We start from the raw sequence: 15,843 nt of genomic DNA, 5'->3' as shown, positions 1-15,843 counted from the left end.
TTTGACCGTTGTGCTGTGCCATGACTGTCAACGTCCAACACGTTCCACACATGATGTCGCCGAGTCTTGACCTGCAGAAACAACTTTAACCGTTAACTGCATACTTTGCACATGGTGAATGAACGGTGCATGTTTCTAGAGTCGGAGAAACGGTTAGAATATCAAGGCAGGTTTAAGCCCACTGACATTCATAATATGGGGTTGTGGGGCGGTGAGATTAAGGGGGTGGGGGAGGGGGTGTCACAAACAAAATGATGCATAAAATGGTGGTAGGTGTCCCAAAATATGATGACCAATCCCACGCCCCCACCTCTCCCCCTGCAACCAATAAATTATCAATATAAATTACCGGTCCCTCACCTGCTCATGATGGTTTAACGATTGCGATCAGGTATTTTATGGGTAAATATAATTTTACTTTCTTACATGATGTTTGGGGACATGTTTACAAATATTCTCAGCATCCCACTGAAAACCCCTCGAAGGCCACGTGGGTGGTGCCCTTAAACTCAATCACCTGTCCCTCCAAGCCTGTTACTCACCTCAATTGGCCTCTATTACAATAACATACATAAATCTCTGTATTAGATTCGATCCGTCCCCAAAGGACCCACGCTTGACCAGCTCCACTGATCACACCTCCCCATCCATGTCTGTCTTACTGTATGTGTGTAATCTCCCTTGTAAAGTCGAGCGTTACTCTCCCAGCAGGCACTGCACGAATCATAGGGTCATTAAAGGGGTTAGGGGTTACAATAAGGTCAATGGTCACAGGACATGTTAATTTTGATTTGAATACCTGTAAAACAAGGTGTGCCTAGTTAATGGCCAAATACGGAGACTCATGCCATTGTTCTTATAGCTGGTCTATTTTGGCAGGCTCACTGGGGAAATGTACAGTAAATGTTTAAGCGATGCTTCATTTATTTTCAGTGTTGATCGGAATACGTATTTTGCTGTTTAATGTGAGAAACAATGTCAATGTCAAATAAATTAAGTATATGACTATCATGCATAAAATATTAATAACCGTCAGAATAACATTAATATTTTTATGTGAGCAGGAAATGTCAAATAAACACATAAATGTCAACCACCACATTACTAGACTAGTGAGTGAGTGAGTGAATATGGTTTTACGCCGCTTTTAGCAATATTCCAGTAATATCACTAGTGGTGAGGTTTTAGCTATCATAATATTGGGTGTAGGCTAGTGGTTAAAGCGTTCGCTCGTCCCGCCGCAGACCCAGGTTCGATTCCCTGCAAGGGTACGATGTATGAAGCCCATTTCTGGTGTCACCAGTAGTGTTATTGATGGAATATTGCTAAAATATTATTCATTGTTATCATGATAAATAGATGCGACAACAACCATTAAAATTTGTCCTAAACATATGAAATGTCTCCTAAAGAGTCAATGGTACGATTCCGACTATGTCATAAGCATGTGTTTATGAATACGAAATATATATATATATACAGTAAACTACGGATATAACGAACTCAAAGGGACCACTAATTTTAGTTCGTTATAACCGTAGTTCGTTATAAGCATATATACAGCATAACTACATCAAAAAATAGTCGGGACAAAAAAGTAAGTTCGCTATATCCGTCAGTTCGTTATAAGCGTGTTCGTTATAAACGTAGTTTACTGCATCTGTCTTTTTATCTGCTTTAGATATTGATAACCAACAGAATACTCACTGTAACATACTGAACTACTGTTTCCTTGTGAAATAATGTGATTCCGGACGTTGTTAATTAAGATTAATAACGTGTTAAGATCATATGAAGCCTATTTTTAGTTTTGAGCTGGAACAATAATTTGTCATATCTGTCAAGAAACTTCAGAAAGAGCTGTCCACAATGTTGCGCGTAATACTGTACACTAGTTGAGGCTGTCCAACAGGTGTAGCTTGTCAAACAAGACCTGTCTTATATGGCCGTCACACGTCACGTGACTACACATCTACCTGTCTGTATATGGTAGCCTGTTTTCGTCTCTCACTCTAATACCTCAGGTTTATGCTGAACGCGGACGCATCGTTGATTGGATTTTACCTGGCGCACCTGAGATTTAGTTACATTTCTACCTGGATTTAGTCTCGGGAAAGGACAGGTATTCTGCCTCTTCAGTGGATAGTTAGCAGAATGAACTGAGACTTACCTGTGGTGTTACCTGTGCGTAAATTGGATATTGGACGCTCAAGGTAAGAATGCAATGTGTTTATCAATCGGTGATTGAAAGAGAAGGGGTCAGGCTGTGAGGTCACACGTGTTGTGATTTAGGTCATGCTTATGTTTACATTACCTTTTCATATATTTGCATTATCTAAATCAAAGACCCACCTTAGGTCTTTGGGTCAATACATGATATTGTTGTGAACGGCATCTTTATCATGTGAAGTACAGATTAAAATTATGCGGATGGATTCCTCGTTATGACAATTGCAATAATTCTCCGAGGTTACTGAACTATCAGAACACTACAATCGTACAATAGAGATTAGGTTTGTTTAAACGAGCGCTTTATTGTGAGCGTTGCTTATAAACATATGATTACACTGGCTCTGTATTAAACTAACCATGGGAATTGAAGCTCGTGTATTCAGCATTTAAATGTCAAGGAATGCCGTGACAAATACACATATATAATAAGAGGAATTTGTTGTCATCAAACCACACTGAAAATGGGTAATTTGATCGCTAGCTACAACGGGCTTACAAGCTTGACTGCTGGGCAGTGACGCGAGGTACGTACACCTTCATAGCTTCTCGCTTCTCGCCGTGGCCACGGGGAACAGTCGATGTGGAATACAGGCGGTTAACGCTATACTTGTGTACATACTCGTCCACTGTTATGATAAAGTTAATCACACATATTCCGGGTCTGTGTATGATAATAAGTAAGCGATATGTAGCTGGACGTAGGGACAACGATTGGTGTTTCTGCAGCTCTGTATACTAGTCACTGGCCCACCAGGGGCGTATCATCAGTCTAGTTGACTTATTTCATGGTGTGGTTATTATTCCAATATTTAGACTGAATTAATTTTGTGAGAATTAAGGGATTTGCTTTGATTCAATTTCACATCATCTATCCACCACGGTGGAAATCAGAGAAACAGCCGAGAGGTCCATGTCCAGTGTCCCATCTGAAGTTCCCGATGATGGCCGCCTCTGTACCATGATGAATGACAAGAGGGATGATTTCGGTTTTTCAATCGTGAATTTCCCTTTCATGTTTAGAAATATACTGTCAGTTCCAGTTCGTGGCGTCTGCTTTTTTTTAGTTGAACAACCTAACACTTTTATTGATGATTTTCACAGCCTTACTCGCTTGCATTTACTTTAATGGATCGGGTGGTCAGACTTGGTGGTCAGACTTGGTGGTCAGACTTGGTGGTCAGACTTAGTGGTCAGACTTGGTGGTCAGACTTGGTGGTCAGACTTGGTGGTCAGACTTGTTAGTGGTCAGACTTAGTGGTCAGACTTGGTGGTCAGACTTGGTGGTCAGACTTGGTGGTCAGACTTGGTGGTCAGACTTGGTGGTCAGACTTGGTGGTCAGACTTAGTGGTCAGACTTGGTGGTCAGACTTGGTGGTCAGACTTGGTGGTCAGACTTAGTGGTCAGACTTAGTGGTCAGACTTAGTGGTCAGACTTAGTGGTCAGACTTGGTGGTCAGACTTAGTGGTCAGACTTAGTGGTCAGACTTAGTGGTCAGACTTAGTGGTCAGACTTAGTGGTCAGACTTGGTGGTCAGACTTGGTGGTCAGACTTGGTGGTCAGACTTGGTGGTCAGACTTGGTGGTCAGACTTGGTGGTCAGACTTGGTGGTCAGACTTGGCCCCGACAGCGTGGATCATTGCTCCTGTTACCGATCACTGGATTGTCTGGTCCAGGCTCCATCGTTTACAGGCCACCACCGTGTGACAGGAGTATTGCTGAGTGCAGCCTTAGACAACAAACATTTGCATGTTTATGAAAGGTGTGTGGGTGACGGGAGAACTGGACATGTTACCCTTTTGGCGAACACCTGGTGTCATCACTGATCCTTTCACATATTTGCCTTCAGCTAAAACATGGAGAAATACGCTCGCTTTTTTATTATTAATCAATTAACCCATGTAAACGTAAATTGTCCATATTCAACTCAAGAAATAACTAAAGCACTCATTGACCGTATGCGGAACAGTGGTTTGCCCTGAACTGTAGCGAATTGATTGGGAAACTGAAGGTCGATTTTTTATTTATTTATTTCATTTTGAGTTTCACATCTGTCACAAACTGGAATTATATTCTGTTCAGTGAATGTTTGACCTGAATATTTTGATATATCATTGTGCTATATTTTATTGTTGCTTGTCATTTCACCAAGTGAGCAATGAAAGCTGCCATCAAATATATCATCTTATAAGGACACTCATCCCCAAAATATGCATCGATATTTTTATGAGTCGGACCACATTATTCACCATTATTTGTCACTCATTGTACAGCTGTCTAGAGTCGAATATACAAAATTAATATGTAGGTCACGTGATAAAAAGCATATCGTTCCACGTTACGTTAGACACTGTTGTTGTCGTATTGACATTTCAGTAACGCTTGGTTGACTGAGCAATGCGCGGAATTTCAAATAGAAAAACACGCAAGTTCATTCAAATATTTAATTCACAAAAGCTACATGCATTTCCTCTCCCCACTGAATGATGATCTCACTCATTGTGTAAACCTGGATATTGGATATATATTTGTATGAGTAAATATCTATGTAATTAAAACTGGGGTTTTCTAAACATTAAAGGGAGAGTCTGATCTACTTTTTGATACGTTATACATAGAAGGTTAAAGGCGGATTTCGGAGATAAGGGAACAAGTTAGAACTGCAAACACAGACACCCACTCTTCATATCTTGCTATAGTGCCATGTAACCCATTGGAATGAGAGGCGGTGGGGTAGCCTTGTGGTTAAATCGCTATTTCGCCACACCGTAGGCCCGGGTTCGATTCTCCACATGGGTTCAATCTGTCTTGACAATTTGTATGTCCCCGCGGTGATATTGCGGGATATTGCTAAAAGCGGCGTAAAAATATTCCAACTCACTCCAGTGGGATGAGATATACGAAACATTAAGACAGATAAATATGTCCGTCATGTTCAAAACAATACAACATTCATACAGTGTGCATTCACATTGAAATGTGTGTATACTTCCTTGAACCTTTCTAAGAAACATATACACCAACATATCATTGTCTGGGACTTGAACGTGCAGAATCTGTAGTTTAGTGTGAGTGAGTATGGTTTTACGCCGCTTTTAGCAATATTCCAGCAATATCACGGCGGGGGACACCAGATATGGGCTTCACACCTTGTGCCCATGTTGGGAATCGAACCCGGGTCTTCGGCGTGACGAGCGAACGCTTTAACCACTAGGCTACCCGACCCCCCTGTAGTTTAGAACTACTACATTCTCGTTCTGAGTTGATGGCATTATCAACAGTCGAGAGTTTTACTAAGTTTAAAATTGTGAAAACGATTTGTAAATATAAATTTAAATATAAAACGCCAACACCAGGGTATAAACAATCTCGAGTATCTGCCGAAATAGTGATGAAAAATCACAGGAATAGATCACTGAACATCAGTGATGACACCAGGTGTTCGCGAAAAAGGTAGTCATTATGGTCTTGTTACGGAGGTGTTGAGGTGTTTGCGTGGAGTGCGAGGATCCTATAAAGCCAGCAGGTGCTATATTTGTTCGGCGACGGAGTGCCTACGTCGTACGTGGGACGAATACCGCAAAAATGACATGGCTATCTCGAAAACTAGGAATGTGGAAGGTCTTGTTAGGGCCAGAGGAGTGGCTCCGTATTTCGGTTTATTTGCAGTAAATCCTCACCACCAAAAAAGGCAAACAAGTAACTGCCTACATGTGTCAGTCTAGACTGTAAAAAACATGCAGGTTATAAATAGGGGATGTAAATTTATGTTGGATGAACACACACTCAGTCATTTATGAAATATGGACACATACTGCCTTGGAATTTTAATAAACAGTATCACTTTTACAATTAAGACAAACAAGTCAGTGACCATGAATATTAAATAGCGTTCCAAATGTACTTTTACCATCTAGCCACAAACCAGCCCCCAGCGTCATTGATATAATTACAGTATTTAAAACAACTTTCTTTTGGCTCGAAGGAATCCTGTAACCCAGTTTCAATTATTTCACCTGGTGGCTACTCTGAATTCTATTCAATAACATCGCTGCCTTCGTGTAATTATCGCCCCATGGGGTTCCGGTAACAACACAGATCCCCAGCAACCCATGCTTGTCGTAACAGGCAACTGTGCTTGTCGTGAGAGGCGACATAATGGATCGGGAGGTCAGGCTCGGTGACTTGGTTGATGCATGTCATCGTATCCCAATAGCGTGGATCGATGCTCATGATATCAATCACTAGATTGTCAGGTCCAGACTCGATTATTTACAGACCGCCATCATATAGTTGGAAAATTGCTGAGTGCGGCGTTAAACAACAAACAAACAAACAATCGTGTAATTATTAAGAATGGAAGATAGTGGCATTCAGAATCAGCAGATATATGTGCCTATTGAGAATAACAATTACTCTGCACTTCACCTGGTATCGTCACTATTAGATAGTTGTTCATCAACACCTTATGTCATGTCGCTATCGTAGAGTTTCATATTGGTACGGACAGGGATTTGTCGCTATAACTCACACAATTACGGCCAGACCCTAACCTACATGTGATTCTCCAGATAAAATACGATATACGTTCCTGTTGGTTTTACTTCATTGATATTCTGACCTGGGGCAAGGCCTACAAGGAGACATGGTATGTAACTGGTTCTACAGGTAGCGTTACCTCCCCCTACCTCCCCGTCCTATAAGACTCCAAATGAGCCCCCCCCCCCCCCCCCCCCCTATGTCTTGTTTGTCGTGACTGTGTATGATGGCGCTGATATATAGAGCTATAATACGGTAATTAGACTAGAGATTACTCGAGACAGAAACCAAGAGGTCTGACAAATGTATGCATGACGTCTAGATGACGAGATAGGCTGTCCTGTATCACCGTGAGTTCCGTCACCTGCTGTCTGGTGGCAGCTGGGAGCCACACATCTCTTACTTCAGGGGATACAGTTGTATTCTCGACACGTGTCAGGACTAGACACAGTCTATACATGTGTCAGGACTATATAGATTCTCAACATGTTACAGAACTATATAGATTCTCAACATGTGACAGAACTATATGGATTCTCGACATGTGACAGAACTATATAGATTCTCAACATGTGACAGAACTATATAGATTCTCAACATGTGACAGAACTATAGATTCTCAACATGTGACAGAACTATAGATTCTCAACATGCGGGAGAACTATAGATACTAGACATCTTACAGAACTATATATTCTCGACATGACAGTACTATAGATTCTCGACATCTTACATAACTATAGATTCTTGACATGACGGAACTATAGATTCTCGACATGACAGAACTATAGATTCTCGACATCTTACAGAACTATAGATTCTTGACATGACGGAACTATAGATTCTCGACATGACAGAACTATAGATTCTCGACATGAGACAGAACTATATAGATTCTCAACATGTGACAGAACTACAGATTCTCGACATCTTACAGAACTATATAGACTCTCATTTCCTCTCCAATCGCCTCTGATCGTCAAGCATATCAACAGTCAGTATTTAAATCACCAAATAAACAGAGGATGGTTCTCGGATTCGTTTCCATTTAAAGTCAACAGTCGAGTGTCTAGACTCGTCACATATTATCAAAACACAAAGTGAAAACATGTGCTTGTATGGTCATTTAAATAACTGAACGTGGCTGACAGTCAAGTTCCTTTCTTATGCTCTTACATAAAATAATTCTGAGGATATAATATCATCAATTCCAATCTTATCATCTCTTTATAAATATCTTGTATGTAACCAAGCAGAACATATACAAATCAAACATTTCCGACACACCGAATTTCCCACACATCAAACAAGAAACAACCGATTATATTACATCGACAGAAATATATCATATTCACTATGTAAATACACACAGTTCATGAAATTGTGGTCACTCCGTCACCACCTATTCGCGTATAACCACGAACTTGCACAATCCAACAAAGATATCTTAGCATCCTGACACTGGAATAGTTTTTGTTTATTATCCATAGATATACTTTGAAACGTGTATGTATTTAAGATTGCATGTGAACTATATTTTTGTAAACTTTTTGTCTGTGTACTCCAAAAAAAAATTAAATCATTAAAAAAATATGTTGTATGTATTCTGCAAGTTATGTAATCAGATCTAAAACTGGGACAGTCAAGTTCACACTATTAATATAGGTCCATGGTATCGCTCTAAAAGAGCTGATGATTTGCAGTAATCAACGTCTGCTGGGGCGACCCTGTTCGTGTGTCTGCTTTCAGAAAACAGCCCTAACCTTGTGCTTTACATACAGAATACGTCAACTTAAATATAAAAGTGGACCACATATTTCTCATTACGACAGGTTCGGCACGTGTAACCAGCGACATGCGGTGCACGTAGATTTATCAATAACTCAAGTCAGACACTGCATCTTCCGGGAGACAAACACCATGTTATGAGATGTTGGAGCGTCGTACGTCTCTTTCGCCCTTGGCAAAAGGCTTACAAAGCCACAAAGTTCAGCTTAATTCGATTAGGTCTGTGCCTGAAGCGTGGGGGTTACATGCACATAAATCTCATTAATTGATTGTTTTTAGAGTATTGCGATTCAAGTACAGAGCAGGGGTCATGAAGTGTGAAGAATGTCGTGTGTCTTGTGTTCGAGTCTCAACCTCGCGGTACTTACTAAACAGAGTAAACGATTAACGCTGCTTTATTGCCTTCGTCACGACATATTCCGATTTTACTAAAGGTTGTTGTTCAGTTTAGTCATGTATTCAAATAAATCTAAACATGTGGCGTTTAAGTATAAATCAAAAACAAAACGACTTCTGGCGTCTTCTGATTTAACAACTGGCCTTCGTAGAGTGAGTGAGTATGGTTTTATGCTGCCTTGAGCAATACTCCAGGAATATCACGGAGGACGCGAGAAATGAACCTATGTTGGGAATCAAACCCGGGCGTTCGACGTGACAGGCCAACGCTTTAACCACTTGGCTACCCTATCACCCCAGCTATCGTAGACCATTGAGTCACTGAAAATGTCTATTATGTCAGTATCATTTGGATGTTTGTAGCCTGCGGAGTAAAAGTCTACAACATCAGAAAGTCACTTTTGAAATAATCATCGTTTATTTAACTTATTTCTGAATTCATATACGTACACCGGTTAAAACTAGTTCGCAGGTATCATCATGGAGATATACTGCACTCAACAGGCGAGATTGTGATAATGCAATTAAAAAATCCGTTGAGAGGAATTTCATCTTCTACCTTATTCGGTGCATCTAGTATATGCCTCCGTTACAGTTCACCATAGCTGGGCAATGTCAGGTTATGCAATATATTACAATCCTGGCAGTTAAGGAACTCATCAAAAGGAAGTAGGGGCAATATCCTCTCCCTCTAAAGTGTTCCTCTTCCAACGAGCCATTCACCGCCCGGGGTGATATATACTGCCTGGAGCGTCTATACTGCCTGGCGTTATATACCGGTAGTGCCTGGGGATATATATGGCCTGGTATTGTATAGATGGTATGATATACATGATGTTACGCACGAGATAAAGCTATGGGTTACACACGTACAAATTTGCTTTTGTTCAAATGTTAATGAAGCGTGAGACTGAACTAGGATAACTGCGAACAGATACTCATTTCCCTGATAGTTGAGATGGTTACTGATAGTGTTGTTAACTGAAGCGGTAGCTCTAGTCGTTGATATCTGGTATGTATCGGAATAACTATTCCCCGAATCATTTTTTCACCTGTTTCAACCGATAACGGCGTCACCACAAGTTGTACGGGAAACAGTACTGGACTCAGAATACAACCCTGTTTCATTCCAATCAACCATGCAACTGCAGCGCACATGTATACGCTTTAACAGAAGTGTACATTGTATTATATAATATAATTATGTGCATCCGGTAGAATAGGTCTTCAGCAAACCATGCTTGTCGTGAAAGGCGACTATGCTTTTCGTAAGATGCGACTAACGGGATCGGCAGGTCAGGCTCGCTGACTTGTTTGATGCATGTCATCGACTCCTAAATGCGTGGATCGATGCTCATGATGTCAATCACTGGATTGTCTGGTCTAGATTCGATTATCTACAGACCGCCGTCATGTAGCTGGATATTGAATACATGTAGTTCTGCTTGGTTATATATATATATATTATATTTATTTATTTATTTATGTTGCCAAGTTGATCTGGAGTACGTTGTACACTCACAAGAGCCCGACATTCTTCGAATAGTCTTTATGATAAGAAGCAGACACGACGACAGTAATCTGAGAACAACATCTACATGTCTTTATCTCTGACAGACATGTTTTTATTGGGAAATGTGCAAATGGTTATTCCCTTGTATTTCCAATGTAGGTCATCTCTTAAGGTATTTGTCAAACGAGTTACGCGTGTTAGTTCAACTACCAAACCTTGTCCTACAATATCGGGTTCTATTGAACTGCAATACAATATTAATACTTTTATAATCAGCTTCGTGGTGAAATTATTTTTCTACTTAAGAACGATTAGACCGGCGCTTTAAAGACAGTAGTTGACAACATGATGGTTTAACAGCGGCATCAGAGGACTAACGGGATCGGGTGGTCAGGCTCGCTGACTTGATCAATGCATATTATCGTATCCCAATTGCGTGGATCGATGCTCATGATGTCAATCACTGGATTCTCCGGTCCAGACTTGATTATTTTCAGACCACCGTCATATAGCTGGAATATTGCTGAGCGCGGCGTTAAACAACAAACAAACAAACATTGGGCGTAAGGCAAAATAGCGGTGAAACGTATATGAATGGATCCCTGGAAATCAGTGATGACACCAGGTGTTAATGCATACCACCACGGCGTGTGCTTTGGGGGCACTGAAGGCCCAGTGGTCTAAGACATCATCATCACCATCACCATCATCATCATCATCATCATCACCATCATCATCACCATCATCACCACCACCACCATCATTATCATCATCATCATCATCATCATAAGAGATAGAATAACACGATCCCAGAGGCATACCTACATTTCAGTGCATTAATCACGCAGTGGACATCGACTAGCCATCGAGTGGACACTAGACTAATCCATCTTTGTTGAAGGTTCGGGTTATCTGTCGCCCATTACCTAACGTCTCGCTAGTCAGGTAGGCGTGGGGTATCCTCAGGGGGCAGATATTGCCTGGGGTCACCGCGATCCAAGTGACCGATCAGCCAAACTTGACCATCTTACGCAATACGTGTGAGTAGGAATACTTGTACTGGGTCTGAAACCCGGACAATAGCGACACATGCTTATTATTTAATGGGAATAAGTGTATATTATACAGTATGTTGTGCGCATGACCGGGGTGTTGTCGATGGGGCGAGATCGGGCAGTATGCGTCTCGTACTTTTAATTTAACATATACTTTATTTTTTTTAAAGATTTTAATCTCTAATGTTGGTCGGGCATTGTAAGCACACCAACCCACTTATAACGCTTTAATGTAGTACGCCTAGTGGTTAAAGCGTTCGCTCGTCACGCCGAAGACCCGGGTTCGATTCCCGACATGGGTACAATGTGTGAAGCCCATTTCTGGTGTCCCCCGCCGTGATATTGCTGGAATATTGCTAAAAGCGGCGTAAAACCACACTCACTCACCCACTCACTTTTATGTAGTACAATACGCGACATCTTAATAAACATCAACTTCCTCATACCGTCTCGCTAGACGGGTAGGCGTGGGGTATCCTCAGGGGGCTGTTGTAAACGGGGGTCACTGTGACCCTAGGGACCGGTCAGCCGTTCTTGACCATCGCACACATCAGCTGTAGCTCTCCATAATGAGCTGTCCACTGTCCCCATTGTCAAGTGATGCTTCCTAATCAGGTGAATTGTCGCTCGTAAGTTGCCAATGTCCGCCTCACAATGGGAACAATGTATCGTTTTACAGAGGACAACTTAATGCATGTATTGTAAAGGTTCACTGCCAGATTTAAAATAGAACTGGTTGTGTCTGTTTCCTTGTAGACGAGAACCCATTTGCTGCCTCTCTCTTGTATACATACGCTGTGGTGTCCTCAATGGGTTCTTGCAAGGCAGAAGTTGTTTAGTAAGGATAAAAACAATAAGGGTTAGTTTTATGTCAAATACAAATGTAGTTATGATAAATAACATATATCTCAGTTCTGTTCCACTGGTCATGATAAAGTGAGTGAGTGAGTGAACGTTCTACTTTCTCGTTACTCCGAATTAACTCACCTGGTTCCACCTGTCGGGCAGGATACGTTCACCTTTTCGCGAACACCTGGTATCATCACTATTTGATAGTGATTCAAAAACACATACTCAGGCTATAGTCGAATCGTACAATCGACTCTGCTTTTGGCAGAGATTTCTTATGAATATGGAAAGGGTATGGGCGCGTTTATTAACATTGCGCTCCCAAGGAGAAAATCGAACCCTGTCTGTTGCGTGACGAGTGGAAGCCTAACTACAATATGTCGCTTACGAGGTTGCATAAAGAGCTTCAGGCCTTAAATGTATATATTTGAATGTGTCATCTAGTTATTGTATATAGCCATCGGGTAGGAGAGTAGGTCATTGACTCTTATATCAAGCCCGCCTACAAAAGCGTTCTATATCTGTGATGTTTACGCGTTCCTTTTACAACTAAAGAGAGATTCTAAACCTGCCACACATTACACTCCCGCGGAGTATCTGCTGAACATGCAATAACTGTTGCCATTTGTGTCAAAATGCCAGGGTTTATTGTTGACCAGGTAACCAGTAACCAGGTAATGATCTCTCCGCCTGTAACGAACCAGATAGCGGAGGGAAGAGGACAGAGAGAGAGAGAGGGAGAGAGAGAGAGAGAAAGAGAGAGAGAGACGACTGGGGAAGAGAGAGAGAAAGAGAGGGAGGGAAAGAGAGAGAGACTTGAGGAGAGAGGAAGAAAGTGAGGGGAGAGGCTTGAGAGAGGGAGAGAGTAAGACACTGGAGGGAGAGAGAGGCTTGAGGACAGAGAGAGAGAGGGAGGGAATGAGAGAGAGAGACTTGGGGAGGAGATGGAGAGAGAGAGACGACTGGGGAAGAGATAGAGAGAGAAAAAAGAGAGAGAGGGAGGGGAAGAGATAGAGAGAGAGAAAAAAGAGAGAGAGGGAGGGAAAGAGAGAGAGAGACTTGGGGAGAGAGAGGAAGAAAGTGAGGAGAGAGGCTTGAGAGAGGGAGAGAGAAAGACACTGGAGGGAGAGAGAGGCTTGAGGACAGAGAGAGAGGGAGAGAATCAGAGAGAGAGAGAGACTTTAGGAGAGAGAGGAAGAAAGTGAGGGGAGAGGCTTGAGAGAGGGAGAGAGAAAGACACTTGAGGGAGAGAGAGGCTTGAGGACAGAGGGAGAGAGAGAGGGGGAGAGAGACAGACACACAGAGAGGCAGAGAGAGGGGGAGAGAGGGGAGAGAGAGACAGAGAGATACACAGAGAGAGGCAGAGTGAGGGAGGGGGAGAGAGACACAGAGAGAGGGGAGAGAGAGACAGGGAGAGAGAGAGAGAGAGAGAGAGAGAGGGAGAGAGAGAGAGAGAGAGAGAGAGAGAGAGAGAGAGCACATACGCGTACATCAGAGGAATCAAACCCGGAAAATGCTCTCGCTCCGAATGAACCCAAACCATTAGGCTAGTCACAATGATTATCGACACAGAAATGGAATATATATGTGCATTGAAACCTCGATAACTCGAAGTCAATTTCACATCTAATATATCGATTTATCCTCAGCTCTGACCGCTTATCAAGTTCAACATAGTGCCAGTTAGGATTATATGGTGACCACAGAGAGTCAGAGACTAAGACGATATTCGAGATCAAGAAGTTCGAGATCAAGTACTTCGTGATAAAGGAGTTTGATGTATGTGGATATAAACAGTAGGTGTGTTTTCGGTTATGAAATAATATCAGTGGGTCGGACACATTTACCTAATGGTGTGTGCTGTAGATCAAAAAATAAATCTGAGTCAATACTATTCTTGATACGAGGCATGGAAGCTGTGATAATGGCCACACTGCCAAGTCCGTAGATCCTAAAAGTCAACGCTCCACGTGTGGTGTGTCAGTGATCACCGAATTTCCCGATAATCTTAATCGGGATTATAGGATAAGCCACTATATCTAATACATGTGCATGTATATTGTTGGATCTCTGACCTCATACCACGATCGCAGATCAATCCGATTCCATGAGCGCCTATTGGTAGGCTTTGTACAAATGAAATAGACTTGGCTTCGTATCAAAACACAAACCAAGCGGTTTATTATCGCTTATCGACGATTATGAGATTTCTTTTTGTACAGTTTTGTTTGTGCGTGTTGACGGCGTGTGTTTATGCCCAGGAAGCAAGGAGAGTGGAATCGAAATCTACCAATGTCACATTTATATTATTGTATTTTAAACAGCATTAAAGCAATTGATACGTCAGAAAACTTAAACATCATTGGTAAATGTTTAAAGTGAACGAGTGTTGTTATACGGCGCTTTTAGCAATATGCAAGCAATATCACGGCGGGGGACACCAGAAATAGGCTTCACACATTGTACCATGTTGGGAATCGAACCCGGTCTTCGGCGTGACGAGCGAACACTTTAACCACTAGGCTACCCCACCGCTCCCGGTAAATGATTATAAAGATTTCCATCTCATTATAACGTTATGTAAACATAATGATAATATCAATGACGATAATCATTATAGTGTCAGGTTACATGTGATTGTAACGACGTCATTCACAAGGGCGCGTAATTCGTGATGCAGAGTTGCGTCTCTTTGATGTGCCTGGAGCCTATGGGTTCGAATCCCAGATTTGAGCTGATTCTGTTTCTAGGTTTAGCTAGACACAACTTATAGGCTACTGGAAGACGCTTCGCAGAATGTAAAATATCCTCCCCTTGGACCGTGCAACACGAAATCTCTGAGGCATGACGTGATCAGCGCAGTCGAGCTTTTCACATAACACAAACCACTCCTGACTTATAATAGCGTTAATCAAGCCTCGCTTAATATGATCTAAACATGGCCAATGTTATGTAAACAGGACATAGTACCACGCTCCTGTCGATAGCCTCTCATTCACCTCCAGCTGTAGACAGTCGGGGGTTAACATGCAATCCACTGACCAACATGTACAGTTTTGTGGTGGTAGCTGCATATTTGATCAAACGATATGCCCGATACCTACATGGGTATCTATGGACCTTCCTCTATCGAAGACGGCGTTATGGAAGGCATAAAATTCTGAAAATGCGTTCAGGCATTATACCGAAAGGTAGGCCGCTGTTATTGGTTTGATTATGTTTTATTTAAAGATTCAGGTATTGTTTACTTTACTGGGAAACTTTTAGGACACAAGACGGACCATATTTTTAGGCGCTATTGTCACCATCCACAAACACAAAATGAAAACTGACATTATCATTATTATTATTATTATTATTATTATTATTATTATATTAAAACTAAAAAATATTGCGTTTTCCGTGTCAGTATAACAGCAACATATATAATTATGATCTTGTATTGAATTGTGTTTTTATCCATTAACAAATTA

The 15,843-nt window shown here is 41.6% G+C and overlaps 1 protein-coding gene across 6 annotated transcripts in view; it reads left to right on the top strand.

The window, feature by feature from the left end:
• Positions 1–1,989: 1,989 nt before the first annotated feature.
• Positions 1,990–15,843, top strand: part of LOC124114728 (dystonin-like) — a 117,594-nt gene continuing 103,740 nt past the window's right edge. For 4 of the 6 annotated variants that reach the window (XM_046475456.2, XM_046475485.2, XM_046475466.2 and 1 more), the window contains exon 1: positions 1,991–2,213. The gene's annotated coding sequence lies outside the window, so the exon portion shown is untranslated. Of the gene's footprint in view, positions 2,214–15,843 lie in introns of all 6 variants that reach the window. The other 2 variants (XM_046475477.2, XM_046475491.2) reach the window with 2 other exon arrangements.

Source organism: Haliotis rufescens, unplaced genomic scaffold, assembly GCF_023055435.1.
Source record: "Haliotis rufescens isolate VD_foot unplaced genomic scaffold, xgHalRufe1.0.p SCAF_4, whole genome shotgun sequence".
In the NCBI taxonomy this organism is placed as follows: Eukaryota; Metazoa; Mollusca; class Gastropoda; order Lepetellida; family Haliotidae; genus Haliotis; species Haliotis rufescens.
The sequence above is the reverse complement of the archived record's forward strand: the minus strand, read 5'-3'. Positions and strand labels throughout refer to the sequence as shown.